Raw genomic sequence first — 22,870 nt, 5'->3', positions numbered from 1 at the left:
GAACCCGATGGACAGTGTCAACTTAAAGAACACTCTGTCCTCCTTTTTACCTGTCAGTCAGGAGGAATCTCAGACTGAGATCCTAAAGCTCAAATCAGACTCACCCTTTGACCCCTGCCCTCCTTTTGTCCTTCATACACTAATAGAGATCACAAACCCATTCATTAATAACATTAATCCATCACTTAATTTAGGCTCAGTCCCTGAGGAATGAAAGCTCGCAGCAGTGAAGCCCCTGCAGAAAAAGCCACTACCTGATCCTGCAATCCTCACGAACCTCCGCCCCATTTCTCTCCTTACTACCTTCTGTAAACTAACTGAGAAGGCAGTTAATAAACAGCTCACCACTTTTTTGGAAGCCAACAACATCTGGCACCCCAATCAAGCCGGTTTTAGAGCTCAGCACTCAACCGAATCAGCTTTAATATTTACATCTGAAACGCTCAGAGCTGCATTAGACCAGGGTAAGAAAGCAGTCTTGGTGCTGCTGGACCTGTCCGCAGCTTTTGATACGGTGTCGCATACCATCCTGATAAACCGTCTAGCCGCGGCAGGGATCACTGGAAATGTGCTGAACTGGCCTAAAAGCTTCCTAGCAAATAGACGACAGGTGGTCATCTTAGGCCAATATAGGTCAGAAGAAAAATTATTAGGAACAGGAGTGCCCCAGGGCTCCTGTTTGAGCCCTACGCTCTTCAACTTATATATGGCCCCCTTAATTGCCCTTATATCATCTTACGGCATAGATACTATATCCTACGCAGATGACACACAGCTCATCTTGGTCATGGAGGACAATACCGGTGAAGCTGAATTGAAACTTAAGAACTGCCTTAAAGCGATCTTTAAATGGATGGATTTGAATCACCTGAAATGTAACTCGGGTAAAACCGAGATTTTACCTTTCGGTAAGGGAAATAAATTCAATCCCGAATCTTGGTGGCCAGAGGATGCCACTGCCCCTCCCAATACTGCCCTTTCGGTCCGTAACTTAGGGGTTAAATTCGACCCTTCCCTTAGTTTCAAACAACAAGCAGTGGCCGTAGCAGGGATTTGCTTTGGTATCATAAAAGGGCTTAGAAAATTTTCGACCTGATTCCTTTATCGGCAAGGAAAATGGTTGCAGTAGCCCTTATAACTTCCCGCATTGACTACTGCAACAGTCTCTATGCAGGGACCAACAAAGAAATCTGCCATAAACTACAAATGGTGCAGCACGCTGCAGCCAGATTGGTGTTGGGATGGAAAAAGAGAACATCAGCCACAGCAGCATTGAACATCCTACACTGGCTGCCAATCCACAAACGGGTGCTTTTCAAAATTCTTTTGATCACCTACAGAGCCTTCAATGGTAGAGGACTGAGCTACATACAGAGTATGTTCAAGCATTACATCCCCTCACGATGTCTTAGATCCCAAACTGCCAACCTTCTCACCATTCCTAAGTTTAGACTCAAGACGAGAGGAGGGAAAGCCCTAGCAGTTCTGGGCTCTAAAGCTTGGAATATGCTTCCACCACACTTCCGTTTAATCTCCACTGAGGCCAGTTTTAGAAAGACGCTTAAAACCTGGATCTTTGCCCTACCCGAAACACAATGTATAGCTTTAATCTAATATGTATCGACTCCCTAGACCCCTGGCTGTACGTTTCTCAGATCTCTTTCATTAAAAGCGCAAAGATGCTCCCTGGAGTGTAGTCGCGCTATATAAGAAACGCATTACATTTACATTTACAATGTCCGGAGGAGGTCCGGGCTAAACTCACCCAAGCCCTTGCGGAGGGTCGAGATGCAGCACGGTATTCCATCCGGTGTAGGCTGGATTTCACGGAATTACTGGGCAAAGCGATGGCAACGACGGTGGCGATTCGTCGCCACGCCTGGTTGAGGTCCACCAACTTTTCGGCTGATGTCCAAAACACCCTTATGGACATGCCGTTTGATGGCCGTCGCCTCTTTGGCGACAAGGCAGACCATGCTCATGAACGCTTTAAGGGCTCCGGGGCTACGGCCAAGTCCTTGGGCCTCTCGGCCCCGTCCAGCAAACGGCTGTCTTTCGCCCCTTTCGTTGCCAAGGAAGAGGCGCCCCCACACGTCCTGCCAGCCACGGCCGCAGCCTACCATCCAGGGCGGTGGTGGACGTGGAAACCGCCGTGGCGGCGGTCGGGGACAAAGGCAAGGCCAGTCCACACTTGCCCCTACAGCATCCGCCTCAAAACCCTCCTCCAGGGTTCGCCCTCACCACCACCACTGGCGCACTGTCACATCGGACAGGTGGGTGCTGCAAATCGTCCGAAGGGGCTACTCCCTCCCCTTCGAGGCGTCCCCTCCAGCCATGCCACCACAGTACCACCGCGTGTCGGAGTATCACTTGAAACTTCTACAAGAGGAAGTTACGGCCCTCTTGGCCAAGGGGGCCAACGAGCACGTTCCTGGGCCAGAAGTAGGGTGTGGTTGTTACTCCCACTACTTTCTGGTACCCAAGAAGGGCAAAGGGGGCGTAGGCCCTATCTTGGACCTACGGAACATCAACGGCTTCCTCCGGAAGGAGAAGTTCAAGATGCTGACACTGGCTCAGGTCCTAGCTGCCCTGGAGACTGGATGGTAGCGTTGGACTTGCAGGACGCTTATTTTCACATCCCCGTCCTGCCGGCGTTACCTGCGGTTCACGGTAGGCCACAAGCACTTTACCGTGCTCCCCTTCGGCTTTACCAGCACCCCACGGGTGTTCACGAAAGTGATGGCGGTGGTCGCAGCTCATCTGCGCAGGTTAGGGGTTTCTGCCTTCCCCTACCTCGACGACTGGTTGTTGAAGGCGGGCTCACCCCAGACAGTCGTCGACCACCTCCAGACTACGGCCGGCCGGCCGGCCGACCGGCCGACCTCCTGCACCTGCTGGGGTTCTCCATCAATGTGCCGAAGTCACACCTGTGTCCCTCTCAGAAGCTCCTCTTCATCAGAGCGGTTCTAGACTCGGTGCAGTTTCGGGTTTATCCTCCCGAACAGCGGGTTCGGGATATTCAGGCTCTGATTCCGATCTTTCAGCCGTTATCCAGAGTCTCGGTCAGGTTGACACCTTCGGCTTCTGGGGCTGATGGCCTCCTGGTGCATCACGCCTGGTGGCGGATGCGGGCTCTGCAGTGGGACCTGAAGTTTCAGTGGGCCCAGCATCAGGGCAACTTGTCGGACCTCTTCTTGATCTCGGAGGGCACTGCAAGACAGTTGCAGTGGTGGCTCACGGACAGCGATTGGGTCAGCGACAGATCCCTCTTCCTACCCCAACCGGCGCACGTAGTTGTGATGGACGCGTCCCTCTAGGGCTGGGGAGGCCACATGGGAGAGGCGGAGATCAGTGGCCTCTGGTTTCGGGCGGAGTCCCAACTCCATATCAACCTTCTGGAGCTGCGGGCGATCCGACTTGCACTGAAGGCATTCCTCCCCTCTGTCCGGGGGAGTGTAGTGCAGGTGTTCACGGACAACACCACCGCCATGTGGTACTGCAACAAACAGGGCGGGGAGGGGTCGTGGACCCTGTGCCAGGAGGCTCTGCGCCTCTGGCAGTGGCTGGAACATCAGAGCGTGACCCTGGTGGTTCAACACCTGGCAGGTTCCCTGAACGCCAGGGCGGACGAACTCAGCCGTCGGTGCATGATGGATCACATGTGGCGTCTGAACTCGGACGTGGCGCAAGGCCTCTTTCAGCGGTGGGGGAGAGCCTTGGTTAGATCTATTCGCCACTGAACAGAACGCGCAATGTCATCAGTTCTGCGCGTTGGAATTTCCAAGGCAGCACTCGCTCGGAGATGCTTTTCGTCGCCAGTGGAGCTGCAGTCTGTTGTACGCCTTTCCGCCTATACCACTTCTGCCCAGAGTGCTGAAGAAGATCAGGCGCGACCGGGCCCAAGTTATCCTTGTGGCTCGGGACTGGACATGAAGATATTGGTATCCAGAGGACCTTCTGTCACAGCAGCAGGGTCCTCCACCCGAACCTGTCCAGTCTCCACCTCCATGCTTGGAGATTGAGCGCCGACAGTGGAGGCCATTTGACTTGCCTCCTGAAGTTTGTAATGTGATTCTGGCAGCCAGGCGTCCCTCCACAAAGTCTGTATACGCCTGCAGGTGGAACAAATTTGTGGCATGGTGCACAGCAAAGGCTCTCTCTGCCCCCCTTTCTGAGGTTCTCCTCTTCCTTCTTTCTCTTGCCCAACAGGGCTCTGCTCTGGGCACTATCAAGGGCTACCTTTCTGCCGTTTCCGTCTTCTTAAGGCTACCTGATCAGCCTTCTTTGTTCAAGTCCCTGATTGTTAACAGATTCTTGAAGAGCATCACTCATATGTTCCCCCCTGTTCCTTTCGTGATGCCCCAGTGGGACTTGAACCTGGTTCTAACTTACCTGATGTGCGCTCCTTTTGAGCCGCTTCTTAACTGTCCTCTCCGTCTTCTTACCCTTAAGACTGCTTTCCTAGTGGCCATCACCTCTGCCAGGAGAGTGAGTGAGCTCCAGGCTCTTTCCTCTAAACCTCCTTTCCTTTCTGTCCATCCGGACAAAGTTGTGTTGCGGACAAGACCCTCTTTCCTGCCCAAGGTAGTCACAGCCTTCCATATCGGGAAATCCATCACCTTGCCCACCTTCTTTCCGCCTCCGCATCCCTCTAAAGAGGAAGAGCGGCTCCACCGTCTGGACCCAAAACGTGCGCTGTCATACTATCTGGATCGCACACGCCAGTTCTGGGTGGATGACCAACTCTTTGTTGGTTACGTGGGCGCTAAGAAGGGGCGGGCAGTGCACAAACGGACCATCTCTCGGTGGGTCGTGTGGTGCATCAAGGCATGCTACTCTTTGGCTAAGTGGTGCCTCCTGTTGGGATGAGGGCCCCTTCCACTCGGGGCACGGCGGCTACTACTGCCCTGGGCCGGGGAGTCCCCTTGCAGGACACCTGTCAGGCAGCTATGTGGGCCTCGCTGCACATGTTCGCAAGACACTACTGCCTGGACTGCCAAGTCCGGAGGGATGGCTTCTTTGGCCGTTCTGTCCTCCAGGACTTTCTGGTGTGATCATTGGTTCGCAGACCCACCACCGGGGTTGGTATTGCTGGGGTATCTATTCTAAGGTAAGCAATCTAATACTAACCTGTTTCTTTCAGATACAGAAGTTACTTACCTTCGGTAACGATATATCTATAAGAAATAGTAGTTAGTATTAGATTCCTTACCGCCCCACCCATCCTCCCCGTTCTGCGAACCCATATCTAGGGTTAAGGTCACCCCTTTTCAGGGCCCTAGTTTCATGGCACCAGTGTTGGTTTTTATCATGGCTCTGCGTTTCTGGCGCGTAAAAGCTCTGTATAAGAACTGACGTCAGCGCGCGAGGGCGGCGTCTAAGTACTCCGGCGACGTCATCCTGGCGCCAATGACGACACCGACGACGGACGCGGAGCCGCAGACGAAGCCTACCGATGCGCAAGGGTACTGCTACGCAAAAGTTTCCGGATCCAGTTTGACGCCTGGGGATATTCTAAGGTAAGGAATCTAATACTAACTACTGTTTCTTACAGATATATCGTTACCGAAGGTAAGTAACTTGTGCTTCTCTGCGTTCAGTTGATCTGGGCTTGGTTTTGTGGATGGGGATTTTGCGGGGACTGGCCCAGGCCTATCAATCTTTGTTCATGGTACACCTTCAGGTGGCAATGGCCGGTCAGGGGGCCCATCCTGAGGCTGTAGAAACATTCTCTATGGTCTGGCTGCCACCAGCATCTCAACCTCTGTTGCCATAACTGGGCCGTAAACCCAGAGGTGAAGTCCCTTTCAAGACTGGTGCAATTTGCACGCTTGCGGCCAATGCTGTCCGCTTGGGGTGGTTTTACTCAATTTGTGGGGCCCAGTTTAGTGGAGTTTCATGAAGTAGCAGGTAGAGGCACTTCCTTGGGGTTGTGTATCATTTGCTGAGTATGCCGAGTTCCCTCCAATGGTCATTTGCTTGGGTACCGCATTCAGCAGCAGGTAGGGGGTTTCAGGTGCGGGGGACACACTGCATAGTGCTGGGCAACCTTCTTTGTGCTGCTTCCTCTCTCGTGGGGCTGCCAGAGTGGCAAAAGAGGCTGAGATTGGTAATCCTAGGGGTACGCGCGGTCTGTTTGACATCGCCATTGCCCCTGAGCTCCATGGGCCCGCATCCTACCTAGCTTCGGGGGACTCCGGACGCATGCACAAGTCAAGGTTCTGGATCTCTTGCTCCTTGTGTACCTTACTGGCTAACAATGGAGTTCATGGCATGCCTACCGCTGAGCTAATTTGCATAGTTCAAGGAGATTTCATGTATACTTCAGGACCCCCCCCCCCCCTGTGAAGGGGGCATCACCCCATTCTCCCCTCTCTCCAGCTTGAGGGGTTCTGTGAAGGGGATCCCTGTCACCGTGCCTGAGACTCCTTGTATGGTTGCAGTGCTTTTTGATAGGGGGGCTGTCCTCTCCTGTAGACACAACCTCATCACCCCTTCCACTCTAGGGTGGGGAGCACATCTGGGAGATCTGGAGGTTTTAGGGTCTTTGGTCTCGAGAGGAAAGGTTGCTTCACATCAACCTTCTGGAACTGTGAGCAATACTTTTGGCTCTTAAGGCCTTCCTTCCCTCCCTTTACAGCCAGTCAGCACAAGTCCCGACGGACAACAGTACCGTGATGTGGTATAGAAGTAGGGTAATTTAGTCTCTGCAGAGAAGCTCTATCGCTCTGGTCCTGGGTTCAGGGCCATCAGATTTGTGTAATTGCAAATCATCTGGCCGGGGTGATGAACGTGCGTGCGGACAGTCTCAGCAATACTCAGCCACCCGCGAGTGGAGACTTCACCCGGGGATGATTCAACGCATCTTCAAGTTGTGGGATTCTCCTCAGGTAGACCTGTTTGACACTCACGAACGCACACCGCCCGTCGTTCTGCAGTATCCGATGTGGAGCATTGAGGGACACGTTTCAACTGGATTGGGGCTTTCATACGCGTTTCCTCTCATACCCTTGATTCCTTGGGTTCTGAGTAAGATTCGCCAAAGTCGGGCCCAAGTCATATTGATTGTTCCGGATTGGCCAAGAAGGGTGTGGTACACAGATCTTCTTCACCTCTCATCGGACCATCTGCTCTGTCTCCCTCTCAGGGCAGACCTCCTCTCGAAGTCGCTGGGGCTGGTTCTATACCCCCACCTCCAGAGCCTGCATCTTCATGTCTGGAAATTGAACGGGACAACCTTTGTTCTCTCCCACCGGATGTGGTGGATGTTATTTTATCATTCACTCCACCAAATATGTTTATTCCTCTAGATGGGCTAGGTTTGTGAATTGGTGTGGGGAGAGATCCATTGATCATTTGAAGGCCCATTTATTGGATGTAATTAGTTTATCTCTTTCCTTGGCCCAGCAAGGTTGTCCTGTCACGACGATTAAGGGCTACTTGTCATCCATCCTTTGTTTGCCGGACCACCTGTCTTTATTTAAGTCTCCCATTGTCATGAGGTTCATTAAGAGCCTCATCAATGGGTTTCCTCCCACTCCTTTCATAATGCCTCAGTGGGATTTGAATTTGGTACTTACTTTTCTGATGGGGTCTCCTTGTGAGCCTCTTCATAGTTGTCCCTTGAAGCTGCTTTTCTGGTGGTTATCACCTCAGCCAGGAGGGTAAGTGAGCTGCAGGCTCTTAGCGCCAAGCCTTCATTTACCTCATTTCATGCAGATAAGATGGTTCTTAGGACCAGAGCTGCTTTCTTGCCTAAGGTGGTCCCTCCCTTCCACTTGGGGCAATCTATCACTTTACCCACTTTCTATCCTCCCCCTTATACTTCCAAGGAGGAGGAGAGACTTCACTGCCTGGACCCTCAGAGGGCGTTTACCTTCTACCTGGCCAGGACCAGGGACTCTAGGTTGGACAACTAGCTCTTCGTCGGCTATGTGGGGAAGATGATGTGCAAACCCGTCCACAAGAGAACGCTGTCCAGGTTGATCATCTTGTGTATCAAGATGTGCTCTGCTCTGGCCAAGGAGGAGCCGCTTGAAGGTATCGGAGCTCATTCTACTAGAGAAAAGTCTTCTACATCGGCTTTGACTAGAGGTGTCCCTGTAGTGGATATTTGTAAGGCTGCAACATGGGCCTCCCTCCACACTTTCACAAAGCATTATTGCTTGGATTCTGAGGCGAGGAGGGATGGCCATTTTGCACAATCTGTACTGCAGGACTTTTTGGTATGAGTGGGTGGAACCCTCCTCCGGGAGCAGGACTGCTGTGGGATTCAATGCAAAAGGTGAGGAATCCACAGGTATTTGTATCCATCAGAAGAACAAGTTACTTACCTTCGGTGACGCTTTTTCTGGTGGATACAGTATCTGCCTGTGGATATGTCACTACCCACCCTCCTCCACCTACGTATACCGAAAAGGATTTCATTGTATGACAATGTTGTTTTTCTTATATTATTTGCTTGGGTTTTAGCTTTTCCTCGTTACCTATATACTGTGTGTATGTGTGTATATATTGTATACTGTGCATACTTGCATTGTTATCATTCCGCCCGTACGTGTCGAGGGCACAGAAGAAATGGGTGGAACTGACGTCAGCACGCCAACGAGGTCTTTTTATGGCTCCTATGACATCATATGGAGTCGAGAGCGGAATCGTGCCATTGTGACGTCCTAGTCGACGTAGGAGAGCTAGGAAAATGTTTCCGTGGAATGCTGGTGAAAGAGGTAATTCAAAAGGTGAGGAATCCACAGCCAGATACTCTATCCACCAAAAAAAGCATTACTGAAGGTAAGTAAATTGTTCTTTTAGCCTGTGTGGGAAATCTAGTAAGCATGTGGTTCACAGGCGACTTCATGATGGGTTTGGAACTTTTTAAGGGATTTAGGGCACTTCTAACTTCTCAATGCTTTTAGATAATCCTAAATTCTACTCTGATCGTTGGGAAAATACATACAAGTGATTATACCAGCAATAACTACTTTACTACGAGCTCAGATTTAGGACAAAGATGCATCAAATAAACTTTCACAATACACAAATAACACATATGAAGGGTAATAACTTGTAAGAAAGATCAGTGAATAATTGAAATCATTGTGTATTGTAATTTTAGCAACGGAATAGCAAATATGAAAAGTGGCATTTTCTTCATATGCACATATAAACGTTAAAAAGACAACATTCACCATGAAACACAAGTGCTATAATTTATCAACACACGTCAAGAAAAAAAATGTATCAATTGAAAACCACAATGAAAGTGGAAGAGAAAAAAAGTGATGACTTTGTAAAAAAAAAAAAAAAAGCCCGCTCCTAGCTCATGCCGCTCAATGTTGAGGGGAGGCTCTGCGCGATACATGGAACTAAGTGAGCCCGATAGTCTGTCAGTATTGGCTCAGGGACAAAGATAGCAACAATTTATGCTGAGAAGGAGCAACTCAACAACTACAGGCCCAAGCTGCACTTCACCCTCCAAAGTCCAAATTTTCCCTCACATCCGAATTACTCCATATGTCACACCCAGGGGTATTGCGTATCGGCTTTGTCACGCCCAGTGGTCCAAGCGAATAACGCTTCTCACTTCTTTCAGATACTAGCAGTGTTAAGAACCAACACTAAGAAAACTCCCTTTGACTAAAAAATTAAGATTGAGATGCTGGCTCTATATCACACCCAGAGCCTATGCGTACTGTCTATATTTCATAAAGACGTCTAGCTGCAGATTCCTTGCCTTTGAATTTCCTAGGCATCAGGCTGGATCTGGAAACTTTTGCTAAGCAATACCTCTTGCGCGTGACATTGGGTAGCTCCATTCAGCTCCATGTGATGTTGTCAGCGTCGTTCGCGTCGGTTACATCACGGTGCCTAGAAAGGCGCCACCCAAGCACGCAGACATCAGTCCTTTTCTTTCCATGCCAGTTAAATGCCGATCCAGGAAGAGCTACCACTCTGCTTCTTTTTGGCAAGCTTTTTCTCGACTTTTGTCGAATATTTTTGGGATTTCCGACTTTGTGTGAGGAATGTCTTTGAGGAAGACAGGTTTCAAGCTGTGTAGTACTTGTTCCTGCATGAGGTCGGTCACTGATCCCCACCGCCTATGTCTGCGGTGTCTTAAGCGTGACCACGATACAAAGCGGTTTTTCGGACTGTCGGGTGATGGCTCTGAAGACCCTGAGGGAGCGGGCAATGAAGGTACTTGCGGCCCTGCAGTTGACACTGTCAAGCAAGACTCCGAGGTCCCGGTCCCGGTCGAAGAAGAGGAGGTCGCGGGACTGCTCGCGGAGCCCTAAGTCCTCTTCCTCCCATTAGAGGTCCTCTGGACACACAAGGAAGAGGCATAAGAAGAAGTCCAAGGGGACTTCGTCTTCACCTCAACTGTTGTCCATCGCTGAGAGAGGTCAGGATCACCAACGCTCCAGGCCTGGTACCGCAGAGCTAGAGCCAGTTGACTTTGCATCTCTCCCCCGCCCCCCCCGCACCCTTTCCAGGAGCCAGAGCAACTCCTGCTCAGATCAAAGAGTTTTACGAAGCCATGCTATGCATGTTTGAGTGGAACGACCCGCGCTGAAGAGCCTTCGGGCCCCGCAGGTTCAGAAGGGGCCCCAGTGAGTTTGACGCCATCGACTCCAGCCACAACACCGATGGGGCTCCAGGGATCCTATCCGGATCCGGTTTGACGCCGGTCATGCCAACGTCACCTTCCCTGACATCAAATCTGAAGTGGGTGCCTGCAACATCACCAATGCTCATCAGTGGCGCAAGCCCCATCCTCATCCCTGACGACATGGAACCAAAACTGCATCAATCCTATTCCCTGGTGGTTAAGAGGGCAGGTCAGGACAAACCTGACTGAGGTGGTTCAACCTGGGACTTCCACGTCCAAACCCCTTTTGCCCTTTAATGAGGCCCTTCCAGACGTCCTTCTAGGAACATGGTCCAAATCTAGCACCGGGGCCCCTGTAAATAGGTCGATTGCACGCCACCATTGCCCAGCTCCTGGCTACCCAAAATTCCTCAGCCAACACCCCACTACAGAGAGTTTGGAAGTGCAGGCCTCTCCGTCCCAGGGCACGCTCCCTTCTGCCCCTCCAGATAGGAAATCCAAGAGGCTGGATTCATTTGGGAAGAAAATGTTTTCTTCTTCCAGCCTGGCATTGCGGTTGGTGAATATCGAGTGCTTATTGGGCAGTTTCTCCCATTCCCTTTGGCAGACTGTTGTGCAAGTGCCGCCACAAGTCCCGGAGGAGGCCCGGGCTGTACTCTCCCAAGCTGTTAAAGATGGGAGAGACTCAGCAAAATTCACCATACAAAGTGGCTTAGATACGAACGATTCGTTGGGCAGATAGATTTCAACAATGGTTGCCTTGAGGCACCACGCCAGGGCTTCATAAAACTGGCTTCTCGGGCGATGTCCAAGCCAATTTGATGGACATGCCCTTTGATCGAACCTGCCTTTTTGGGGAAAAGGCAGAGCCGGCCCTGTTCCGGTTCATGGACTCTTGGGCTACGGCCAGATCCTTGGGCCTCTCCTCCACCCCCTGTGGCCAGTCTTCCATTCGGCTCTTTCGTGACAATGGAAGGAGTTTCCAGCCACGTCAGCCATATCCCAGCCACCGTCCTGCACAGACTGCCCAAGCCGTGCGAGGACGCAGTGCTTTCAGATCTTGGCATGTAGGCCAGAAGTCATCCGCCACACTGCCGTCAGCAGTCGCAGCCTCCAATGCAATACTAGGCTGATTCTGCAGGACCACACTACTCCAGTTGGTGGAAGAATTTGTCATCTCCCCCACTGGAGTTCCAAAACATCGGACAAGTGGGTCTTGCCGATAGAAAAGGTAGGGAATAGCCCTCCTGGACTTTCTTTTCCTTCCCCTATTCTGCCAAATCTGGAACTTCTGATGGAGGATCATTTAAAGTTGCTCCTAGAGGAAGTCATGTCTCTCTTGGCCAAGGGAACTATAGAAAAGGTCCCAGTTTCAGAAGTAGACTGCGGCTGTTATTCCCCCTACTCTCTGATTCCGAAGAAGAACAAGGGGCTACAGCCCATTTTAGATCTTCGGACCATCAATCTTTCTCAAAAAGTAGAAATTCAAAATGCTTACTCTGGCTCAGGTCTTGTCTGTCCTAGACCAAGAAGACTGGATGGTAACGTTGGACCTGCAGGATGTGTACTTTCATAATCCCATCCTGCTGAGCCACAGATGTTACCTGCGGTTCAAAGTAGCCCGCAAGCACTTTCATTTTACCATGCTCCCCTTCGGCTTTACCAGTGCCACTCGGGTGTTCATCAAGGTGATGGTGGTGGTCGCAGCTCATCTGCGCAGGTTAGAGGTGGCAGTCTTCCCCAACCTCTGCGACTGGCTGTTGAAGGTGTCCTTGCTGTTGAGGCTGTCATCTCCCACCTTCAGACAACGGCAAACCTTCTGCATAAGATGGGGTTCTCTATAAACATGCCTAAGTCACACCTGACTCCTTCTCAGACGCTCCCTTTCATTAGAGCTGTTCTGGACACAGTGCAGTTTCGGGCTTATCCTCCCAAGAAGCAATTCCAGGATATTCAGGATATGATTCCGATATTTCAGCCTCTATCCTGGATTTCGGTGAGACTGACTGAGGGTGTTGGGCCTCATGGTCTCCTGCATCCTGTCAGTAAGACACACCAGATGGCGTTTGCAGGCTCTGCAGTGGGACTTGAAGTTCCAATGGGCACAGCATCGGGGAAATCTCACTGACGTTTTTCAGATCTCTGAAAGAACTGCGAAGGATCTGGTGGTTAACGAACCGCGATGGGGTCAATGACAGACCCCTCTCCCTTCCCCAGCCAGATCTCACAGTCGTGACAGATGCGTCACTTCTGGGATAGGGCGGCCACCTGGGAGAGGTGAAGATCAGGGGGCACATAAATGTGTTGGGGCACAGAGCGATTCGGTTGGTATTGAAAGCATTCTTTCCCTCTATCAAGGGGAAGTTAGTACAGGTGTTCACATCCACCACTGCCATGTGGTATTGCAAAAAGTAGGGTGGGGTGGGGTCATAGCCCCTTTGTCGAGAGGCCCTGTGTCTCTGGACATGGCTGGAACAGCAGGGCATAACCCTGTTGGTTCAACACCTGGCAGGTTCTCTTGAATGCCAAGGCAGACAAACTCCGCCATCGATGCCTAGCGGAACATGAGTGGCATCTCCTGTCGAAGGTGGCGCTAAGTCTCTTTCAGCAGTGGGGAGAACATTGGTTAGATTTGGTCACCTCTGAAGAGAACACGCAGTGTCAGCGGTACTGCACGCTGGAGTTACCAAGGCGGCTATAGCTCGGCGAAGCTTTTCGTCACGAGTGAAGCTCAGCCCTGTTGTATGCCTTTCTGCCCATACCTCTCCTGCCCAGCGTTCTGAAAAAGATCAGAATTGTTGCTCCGGACTGGGCGAGTAGAGTTTGGAATCTAGAGCTTTTGAGAGTATTGATCCTCCAATCAGGCTGCCCTTTTGGGAGGATATTCTGTCGCAGCAGCAAGGGAGGGTTCTCCACCCAAACCAGTCAACTCTGCACCTCCATGCGTGGAGATTGAGCAGCGACAGTTGATAGCCTTTGACCTCCCTCCTGAAGTCTGTAATGTTATTTTGGCAGCCAGGCGGCCCTCCACTAAGACTGTATACGCCTGCCGTTATTATATTGTACAGAAAGGTCCATTGATCCTCTTTCTACTGTCCTTTTATTCATTCTAACCCTTGCCCAACAGGGCTCTGCCTTGGGAACTCTCAAGGATTATCTTTCTGCTCGGTCTGCTTTTTTTTAAGCTGCCAGACCAGCCCTCTCTCTTCAAGTCTCCGATTTTGAATACCCTTTATTATGCCATAGTGAGACTTTAATTTGGTCCTTATCTATCTAATGTGTGCTCCCTTTGCAAAATTATCCCCTCTGGCTGTTGACCATTAAAACAGCCTTCTTAGTGGCAATTACATCTGCCCGGCGGATGAGTGACTTGCAGGAATTATCGTGCTCGCCTCCTTATCTTATGTCCTATCCGAACAAGGTGGTGCTTCGCACCGGGGCATCCTTTTTGCCAAAGGTTGTAACCCCTTTCTATCTGGGTCAGTCCATCACTTTGCCCACCTACTTTGCTCCCCGCATCCCTCTAAGGAAGAGGAGCTTCTCGAACTAGACCCAAAAAGAGTGTTGTCGTTCTAAATTGACTGCACAAAAGAGTTCCAGTTGGATGACCAACTCTTTGTGGGGTACGTGGGAGCAAAGAAGGGAAGGGCAATTCAGAAAAGGACCATCTCTTGCTTTGTCGTTCTCTGCGATTCAGAAAAGGGGGTGGTGATGGACAGAGCATCTGAATTAAGCAGAACACTCATACCCAGTCAAAAGATCAGGGCTTGATCCATCACCGTTTTTTAGCTCACTGCACCATCCCAGTTCAGATCCTGGCTACATGCAAATTAGTCTGTCCCTGGCCCAATGCATCATGGGAACAGGGCAGACCAAACTACCAAGCCAATTCTTTACTGGAAAGGAAACAAGCTTCCGGGGACCGGTTTCTGGCATTACAGCCGTCTTCGGCCCGGCTTGCTTGAATCCTGATGGTGCAGTGAGCAAGGGACTCACATCTGAGCATACCCTTCCACGCTTGTGGTGGCCAAAACGATTCAGAAAAGGGGGTGGTGATGGACAGAGCATCTGAATTAAGCAGAACACTCATACCCAGTCAAAAGATCAGGGCTTGATCCATCACCGTTTTTTAGCTCACTGCACCATCCCAGTTCAGATCCTGGCTACATGCAAATTAGTCTGTCCCTGGCCCAGTGCATCATGGGAACAGGGCAGACCAAACTACCAAGCAAATTCTTTACTGGAAAGGAAACAAGCTTCCGGGGACCGGTTTCTGGCATTACAGCCGTCTTCGGCCCGGCTTGCTTGAATCCTGATGGTGCAGTGAGCAAGGGACTCACATCTGAGCATACCCTTCCACGCTTGTGGTGGCCAAAACGATTCAGAAAAGGGGGTGGTGATGGACAGAGCATCTAAATTAAGCAGAACACTCATACCCAGTCAAAAGATCAGGGCTTGATCCATCACCGTTTTTTAGCTCACTGCACCATCCCAGTTCAGAACCTGGCTACATGCAAATTAGTCTGTCCCTGGCCCAGTGCATCATGGGAACAGGGCAGACCAAACTACCAAGCCAATTCTTTACTGGAAAGGAAACAAGCTTCCGGGGACCAATTTCTGGCATTACAGCCGTCTTCGGCCCGGCTTGCTTGAATCCTGATGGTGCAGTGAGCAAGGGACTCACATCTGAGCATACCCTTCCACGCTTGTGGTGGCCAAAACGATTCAGAAAAGGGGGTGGTGATGGACAGAGCATCTGAATTAAGCAGAACACTCATACCCAGTCAAAAGATCAGGGCTTGATCCATCACCGTTTTTTAGCTCACTGCACCATCCCAGTTCAGAACCTGGCTACATGCAAATTAGTCTGTCCCTATAGCCCAGTGCATCATGGGAACAGGGCAGACCAAACTACCAAGCCAATTCTTTACTGGAAAGGAAACAAGCTTCACCATCAGGATTCAAGCAAGCCGGGCTGAAGACGGCTGTAATGCCAGAAACCGGTCCCCGGAAGCTGACGCTGGAGTAGGGGAGAGTTGCGGCCCATCATTGGAGAGCTTCAGCAACGGGAGGGAGGTAGGCTGCAGCCCCCCTTTGATGACTGATGCTACTGGGAGGGCCCTCACACTGTCATCTGGGCTGGGTGGCTGACTTGGCTGTGGGTGGTGCCTGGCTCTAAGATAATAATAATAGGGAGGTTTATAAAGCGCCTGGTTACGCACACCGGCGTGTCCCCGTGCTATGGTAAGTGGGAGTAGCAGGGTCATGGCAGCAGACAGAGCCAGTCTACTGGACAAACAGGTGAGTTTTGAGTTTACCCCTAAATCTGGAATCTTGGATGATTCCAGGCGGAGTTCCAACGGGAGCCTGTTCCAGCTTCTCGCTGCTAGAAACCGGAAGGACCTGCCCCCCATACGTGCCTTTTTTACTTTAGGAATTTTTAGTAGCCCCGAGCCCGAGGATCTCAAGGCTCGGGCTGGCTCGGAGGGAGTAATATGGTCCTGTAATGGTTTCGGTGCCTTGCCGCCTACAATACGATGGCACATGCACAGAGCCTTAAACTCAATTCTGCTCCTCACCGGAAGCCAATGAAGTGCCTGCAGCGCTGCCTTTGAGGCAGATCTTCTAGGTAGCCGCAAAACCAAGCGAGCCGCGGCGTTTTGTAACACCTCTAGGCGGGCAAGGCTCTTTACCGTGGCACCCAAGTAAAGCAGATTGCCATAGTCCAATCGTGCAGTGACAAGGGCATGCACCAGCGTCTTTCGAGCCTCCGTAGGGAGAAGCTCGAGAATCTTCCGCAGGCCTTCCAGGACGCCAAAGCATACCCCCACCACCCGACTAATCTGGGGCTCAAATGTTAATTCAGCATCGAGCCATACGCCCAGGTTTTTGGCTTCCTGAACTTGGAGTAGGGGCCGACCCCAGACAAGACGGCCACCATGTCGATGACCATACCGACGGGTCCCCCGCCCCACCACGAGCACCTCAGTCTTGCTACCATTCAGCCTCAGACAGTTGGTCGACATCCAGGATGCAAGCTCCTGCATGCATGATCTGAACCTGTCAGCAGCAAGACCGGGCGCGCGCGATAGGGAGATGACCAGCTGCGTGTCGTCGGCATAGGACACTATGCACAACCCATAGGCCTCAACTATGGCTGCCACTGGGGAGAAGTATAGATTAAATAAAGTTGGGCTCAGGGACGAATCCTGAGGTACTCCCTGACCCAAATTAATCGTTCTAGAATAACAGTCCCCCAGCCTGACTTGAAAGCACCTGTCTACCAGAAAGGACTGGATCCATTTCAGTGCGGCACCTGAAATCCCACCTTCATTCAGACACTGCAGCAGGGTGACATGTGCTACAGTGTCGAATGCCGCACTTAGATCCAGGAGGATCAAGGCCATAGTTTGGCCCTCATCCCCACCCCCTGTCTGATGGTCTCGACTGCCATAAGCAGGGCCGACTCAGTAGAGTGGCGGGGTCGGAATCCAAACTGAGTAGCGTGAAGGAGGTTAGCTTCCTCCACATATTCCATCAGCTGGATATTCACGACCTTCTCCGCCACTTTAGCCATATAGGGTAGAAGTGAAATAGGGCGGAGGTTCTCCAATTTCTCAAAGCTGATATTAGGCTATTTTTGTAGAGGGAGCACTACCTCCTGTTTCCACCCTATAAGTACCGTATGAGTCCCAAAGGATACCTCCAGCAGATGTCGACAAGGTAGCGTACTGCTGCTGTAGCGCTTCGCGCGCTTTTGCTGATATTTGCATTTTAAAAGCCTTTTTTTCTATTTGCTTTTTTCTTAGTTCGTTATCCCCTGGTTTTAATTCCCCCTCACCTGCATAATAATCGTTATTTCACCGCCGCTTGGCGGGTCCGGTGCTTGGGGTGGGTTGCCTTTTTCTGGTCGCCATCTTGGAGTGGGGTGAGTGTTGGTGTAGGAGCCACTATCTGCCTGCGCTTTAGTGCGCAGGAGCCAGCGAGGGAACACCTACTTAATGCTCCTCCCCTAGCGCAGCGGGCGTGCCTTCGCGTGGCCGGAGTCGTACCAGAGTCCTGCCCGTCTGCGCCCGTCCGTGCCAGGACGCGGAGGACGGGGCAGGACCCTGGCCCTTACCGTTGGACGATCCGTGGTTCATAATGTTGTGTTACTCCAGGGACACGCTGCTGGCCATTGGCCAACGATACGGGACCTGTGAGGCACCGCGGGTCGGCCCGCTGTGTGGCCCTCTCTCATGTGCTTGCGGGACGTTCGATCTCCCCGCCCCTCTAATAAGGGGGAGCAACGACTCTGCCGCTGCGGTTGACAGCCCAAGTCCATCTTTCAGTATTTGGAACCTGAATGTCAGGTCGATGGTCAAACATCATCAAGACATTTCCGACCTGATAGGTAAGGAGTCGCCGGACGTTTTCTGTCTGACGGAGACCTGGCTGCAAGACGCCGACACGGCCGTTATTAACTTGGCCTTCCCGCCCGAGTACTCGGTGTACACTCTTAACCGAGCCTCTAGAGGTGGGGGAATAGCGCTTGCGGTTAAGTCCTGCTATCCGTGCGTTTGGCAAGGGCAAAAAATCACTGGCTGTGAAAGCGCGATGTTTAAGATCGCTATTACGCCCAACTTTGCTTTCTCGGGCCTTCTGATTTATCGCCCCCCTGGTAGTGAAGTGGCCTTCAGGAAGGCCCTCCCAGATGCCATTAGCACCCTGGCAGCAGGTTGCTCCAATTTTTCCATCCTCGGCGGCCTAAACCTCCATTATGACATCTTGTCTAGTCCAGCGGTATATAGCTCTGTTGCAGATTTTGAGGCTCTCCAGCTTGTTCAGTTGGTGTCGCAGCCTACTCATGTAGGTGGTCACACCTTAGATCCTTTTTTCACCAATCTAGCGGAAGTCAGTATTTCCATTCCATCCCCGCTGGCTTGGACCGATCACTACTTGGTATGCATCCAGTGCCCCCTGTATGAGCCGCAACTCAAACCCATGGTGCGCTCTATTCCTAGACGGCGTTGGAATAAATTGAAACTCAATGACTTTTTCCATCTTTTGTCTACCGACCCGCTAGGTCTAATTGAGACTGTGGATGTGGGCTATGATCGTTTCTGTGAGTGGGTTACTAGGGCTCTTGATTCCCTTATTCCAATAGTTTCGTGTACATGTGGGGCAAGGGATCCAAGCCCGTGGTACGATGATTCGCTGCGGGTGCTTAAAAGCACCTGTAGGCGCGCTGAGCAGGAATGGCGCAAAACTTATAACAGCGACAAAAAAGTTTTGTATATGGCCACTGTGAAACTTTACCATCGTGCAGTTTGCAGAACCCGCGCGGCCTTCTACGCCTTGCAATTTCGCACCAGCACTAACCCTTCCAAAACTATTTTTAAGGCCCTGAAAGATCTTACCGCTAAAAAGGTGGCTGTGACTCATCAGAGCTCTACCGCACACTGTGAAATCTTGGCGGATTTCTTTTTGGAAAAGGTTCATGCCATCTACAGAGCCTTTCCCTCGGTTGTACCTTCTGCTGGTAGACCTCTCAAGCCCTTAGCTCCGGATGTGTTACATTCCTTCCCGAGCTTAACATCAGAAAGTCTCAGTAAACTGGCCCAACAGGTGAAGTCAGGGTCACCGGCTGATCCGCTACGGCCAGCTTTGTTCAAAGATCTAGCATCCCACGGTCTCTCGCCGGTTTGCTCTCTGATCAACACGTCATTAACATCTGGCGTAGTTCCACTGAAGTGGAAACAGGCAGTGGTCATGCATATTCTTAAGAGACCGTCTCTGGACGTTGGCAAGCCCGAGAACTACAGTCCAATCTCACTTCTCCCGTGGCCTGCCAAAGTAGCGGAGGCGCATGTCAACTCTGTCCTCTCGGACCATCTTCTTCAGGCAAACATCTTAGACAGAACGCAGAATGGATTTCGGGCTGGACATAGCACGGAGACTGCCCTACTGTACATGGTGGAGCATTTACGCTCCGTGCTAGATGCGGGGCAAACGGCGGCGCTGGTGCTATTAGATCTGAGCGCCGCCTTTGACACCGTGTCCCACCCTATCCTTCTGCTTCGTCTGGAGGAAGCTGGTGTTACTGGCCTTGCTCTCCAGTGGTTCCGTTCTTTTCTTGCCAACCGTTCTTTTTGCGTGGCCGTCCCGCCTTATCAGTCCAAATTCCATCCTCTGGATCTGGGGGTCCCCCAGGGCTCCTTGCTGAGTCCCACGTTATTCAATCTGTACGTGAGACCGCTGGCTGAGGTAGTCAGGCAGTGGGGTATGACCATGGTGTCATACGCCGATGACACCCAGTTAGCGGTCACGATCAGCGGGGATGCGGATGTGGATGCCCCCAGATTCCAGAAAGGACTTCGGGCGGTCGCCAGCTGGATGACTTCCAACTGTCTCCAGCTGAACGCAAGTAAGACGGAGGTCATGATCTTTGGCAAACAAACGGAACTCTGGGGAGACAGGTGGTGGCCGTCGGATCTGGGCCCTACGCCAACTCCGGTCTCTGAGTTAAAAAACCTTGGGGTATGGCTCGACCCAACTCTTGCCTTTGTCTGCCATACCAAGCGCACGGCGGCCTGCTGCTTTGGCATTTTGCGTGGACTACGGCCCGTGCTAAAAAATTTTGATGCCACCACTAGGCATCTTGTGATTCAAGCAACTGTGATCTCAAGGCTTGATTACGCCAGTTCCCTTCTAGTGGGATTAAATCAAGCGGAAATTACCCGCCTTCAGCGCATCCAGAATGCCGCAGCGAGAGCTGTTGTGGGACTACCCAGATTTTGCCCTACTGCCAACACCCTGCGTACGCTGCATTGGCTTCCGATTGCACAAAGGATCCGGTTCAAGGCCCTCTGTGTAGCCTACAAAATTCTCAAGGGATCCCCTGCTACGATCCTTTCCAATCTACTGTCCCGCTATGTTCCGGTCCGGGCTTTAAGATCTTCAGACCTAGAACTTGCGGTCGTCCCCCGCTTTAAGCGTAGCAGGGCAGGCGGCCGCTCTTTTCAAGTCCGTGCCGCAGTGTTATGGAATTCCCTTCCCCCGGCGATTCGCGCCCTCAGGGACCTGCTCTCCTTCCGTCGAGCAGTAAAAACTTTCTTGTTTCCTTAAATTTTTCCCTGCTCTGTTCTGTCCAGTTGTGTTGTGTTGCTACCTTGTCGGGCGCCAGGACGCTCCTTTGCTGGAGCATCTGTGCGCTAAATAAATGAGCATAACATAACATAAGGCTCAAGGGTCATCAGGCTTCCAGCAAGTCGCTTGGGCGAGGCAGGATCCCTAGGGGAGCCCAACTTTATCGATCTGCAGATCGGTATAAGTGCCTCTGGGGAAGGGGTAGTGAAGTTCTCCAGTCCATATCGTCCCCTGACTACCCCTGCATCTTCTACATACTCGGACCCTGTTATAATTTGTCCCGGAAAAGAGGAATACATTTTTGACACTTTTTCTGCGAAGAATTCTGTAATACGGTTGCATGAGTCCACAGAGCAGTCTACAGGCGCAGCGGAGGACTTGGCCGTGGAAATAGATTTATAGATTTTGAACAATTCCTTCGCGGAGTTCTCCGCCTCCCTAATCCTCTTCGCCAAGTAGGCTGCCTTTGCCTTTCTAATCAACCCATGGTAGGCCCGCCTCTTCACTAAGTAATCCTATTTAGCCTGGCTCGAGAAGGTCACCCTCCACTGCCTCTCATAGCGCTTACATGCCGCTTTCGCTAGCCGCAGCTCATCATTAAACCAAGGGGCCGTTCTCTGTGTGCGGCGTCCCGCATTGGTCAAACAGAGTGGCTGAGTGGATAAGCCTCTGTAATGCGCTTATCCAAATTGCTACTAGCCCGGCCGCCCTCCTTTAGTAAGTGCTTCATCGAACCTGGCCTGAGAGAATTTCGCCCATTTCCGGCTAGGATAATTACGGGGTGCCTGTTCCAGTGCTCTTGCACCCGGAATCTGCACCACAAAAGGCACAAGGAAGTGGTCTGACCAGGGAACCGGGATGGTGGGTTTAATCTCCACTTCCCCTCAGTTAGCAAATATCGGGTCCAACAAATGGCCCTGCTGATGGGTGGGGGTTTTTACTCTCTGGTCTAGCTGTAGTGCCTGCAGTTCCTGACAGAAACCTGCCGCCCCTCTGTCCAGAGGGTCTTCCATATGCATGTTCAGATCCCCTAGCAGTACAAGGAACTTGTCTCTGTGTAGAGCGGCTTCAGTAACTCCTTCTACCAAGCTGTCTGTAAACCTGGTGTGGGGACCCGGAGGTCTATAAATCAGGAAGCCCTTCATTCACTGTATTACCCGCGTTCACCCTAATAGTAAAGGCACCTGCCTCACTCTCCGTAACCATCATTTGCTCCATTTGACAGCACAGAGGCTGCTTGAAAACAATGGCTATGCCTCCACCTCTACCAATAGGCCTGTCTCGCCTAACCATAAGATACCCTTCCGGCAAGGCCTCAATAACATCCGGATCTGAGTACGCGTCTAGCCATGTTTCTGTGAGGAACAGGAGATCAAATTGTTTTTCTGTAAGTAGATTATAGATGTCCAGTCTATGTTTACGCAGAGATCTGACATTGAGTAACCCACAAACCAGGCTGGTGTACTCCTGTTCTCCCTTGCCTCCTGTACTTACAGCCTGTGTCCTCCTCCACTCTCATGCTGTGAAGACATGAGTTAGGGGTGTTTCTGCAGAGGTGCAGGAGTTGATCTCTGCTCCACTGCGTTCTAACCATAATCTGACCAGGGGTTGGGGCCCTGGCCCGCACCCTGCCGCGGACGGGCGCAGATGGGCTCGCCGCCGGTTCGCCCGCTGCGTTCGTCCGCTGCGCTGCCGAGTAGGCATCTAGGAAGACTAGAGCGCTCACCGTCCTCCCCCACGCACCGGAAGTTGCTGGCTCGGACCTTCCCCGCCCTCTGCACAAACGGTGCTTGTCACCGGCGTCAGAACGGGGCGGGAAGGAAAAAAACGAGCCCAGCCCACCTGCGCGATGTTGCTGCCATCAGGTAAGAGACCTCAGCAGCCCAACTGTGCCACCAGTGAATGTTTTAAAAATACCTGCGGGGTAACTGCCAGGAGACCTCAACAGTCCAGCAGTACAGTACAGTGCAACAAGTGATTTAAAAACAATGCACGGAGGAAGCCTAATCGCTCTCCTCCCTATGCCCCCTCACAGTTAAAAGCCAGTGTAAAATCACACCACAGGTCGCGTTAGCGCCGTTAAAGCAGCTGGGACACTGCCACTGTCCACTTACCACAGATGGCGGCCTAGGTAGT

The sequence above is a fragment of the Lissotriton helveticus genome, chromosome 7, assembly GCF_964261635.1.
Source record: "Lissotriton helveticus chromosome 7, aLisHel1.1, whole genome shotgun sequence".
Taxonomy (NCBI): domain Eukaryota; kingdom Metazoa; phylum Chordata; class Amphibia; order Caudata; family Salamandridae; genus Lissotriton; species Lissotriton helveticus.
Note: the sequence above shows the minus strand (reverse complement) of the source record.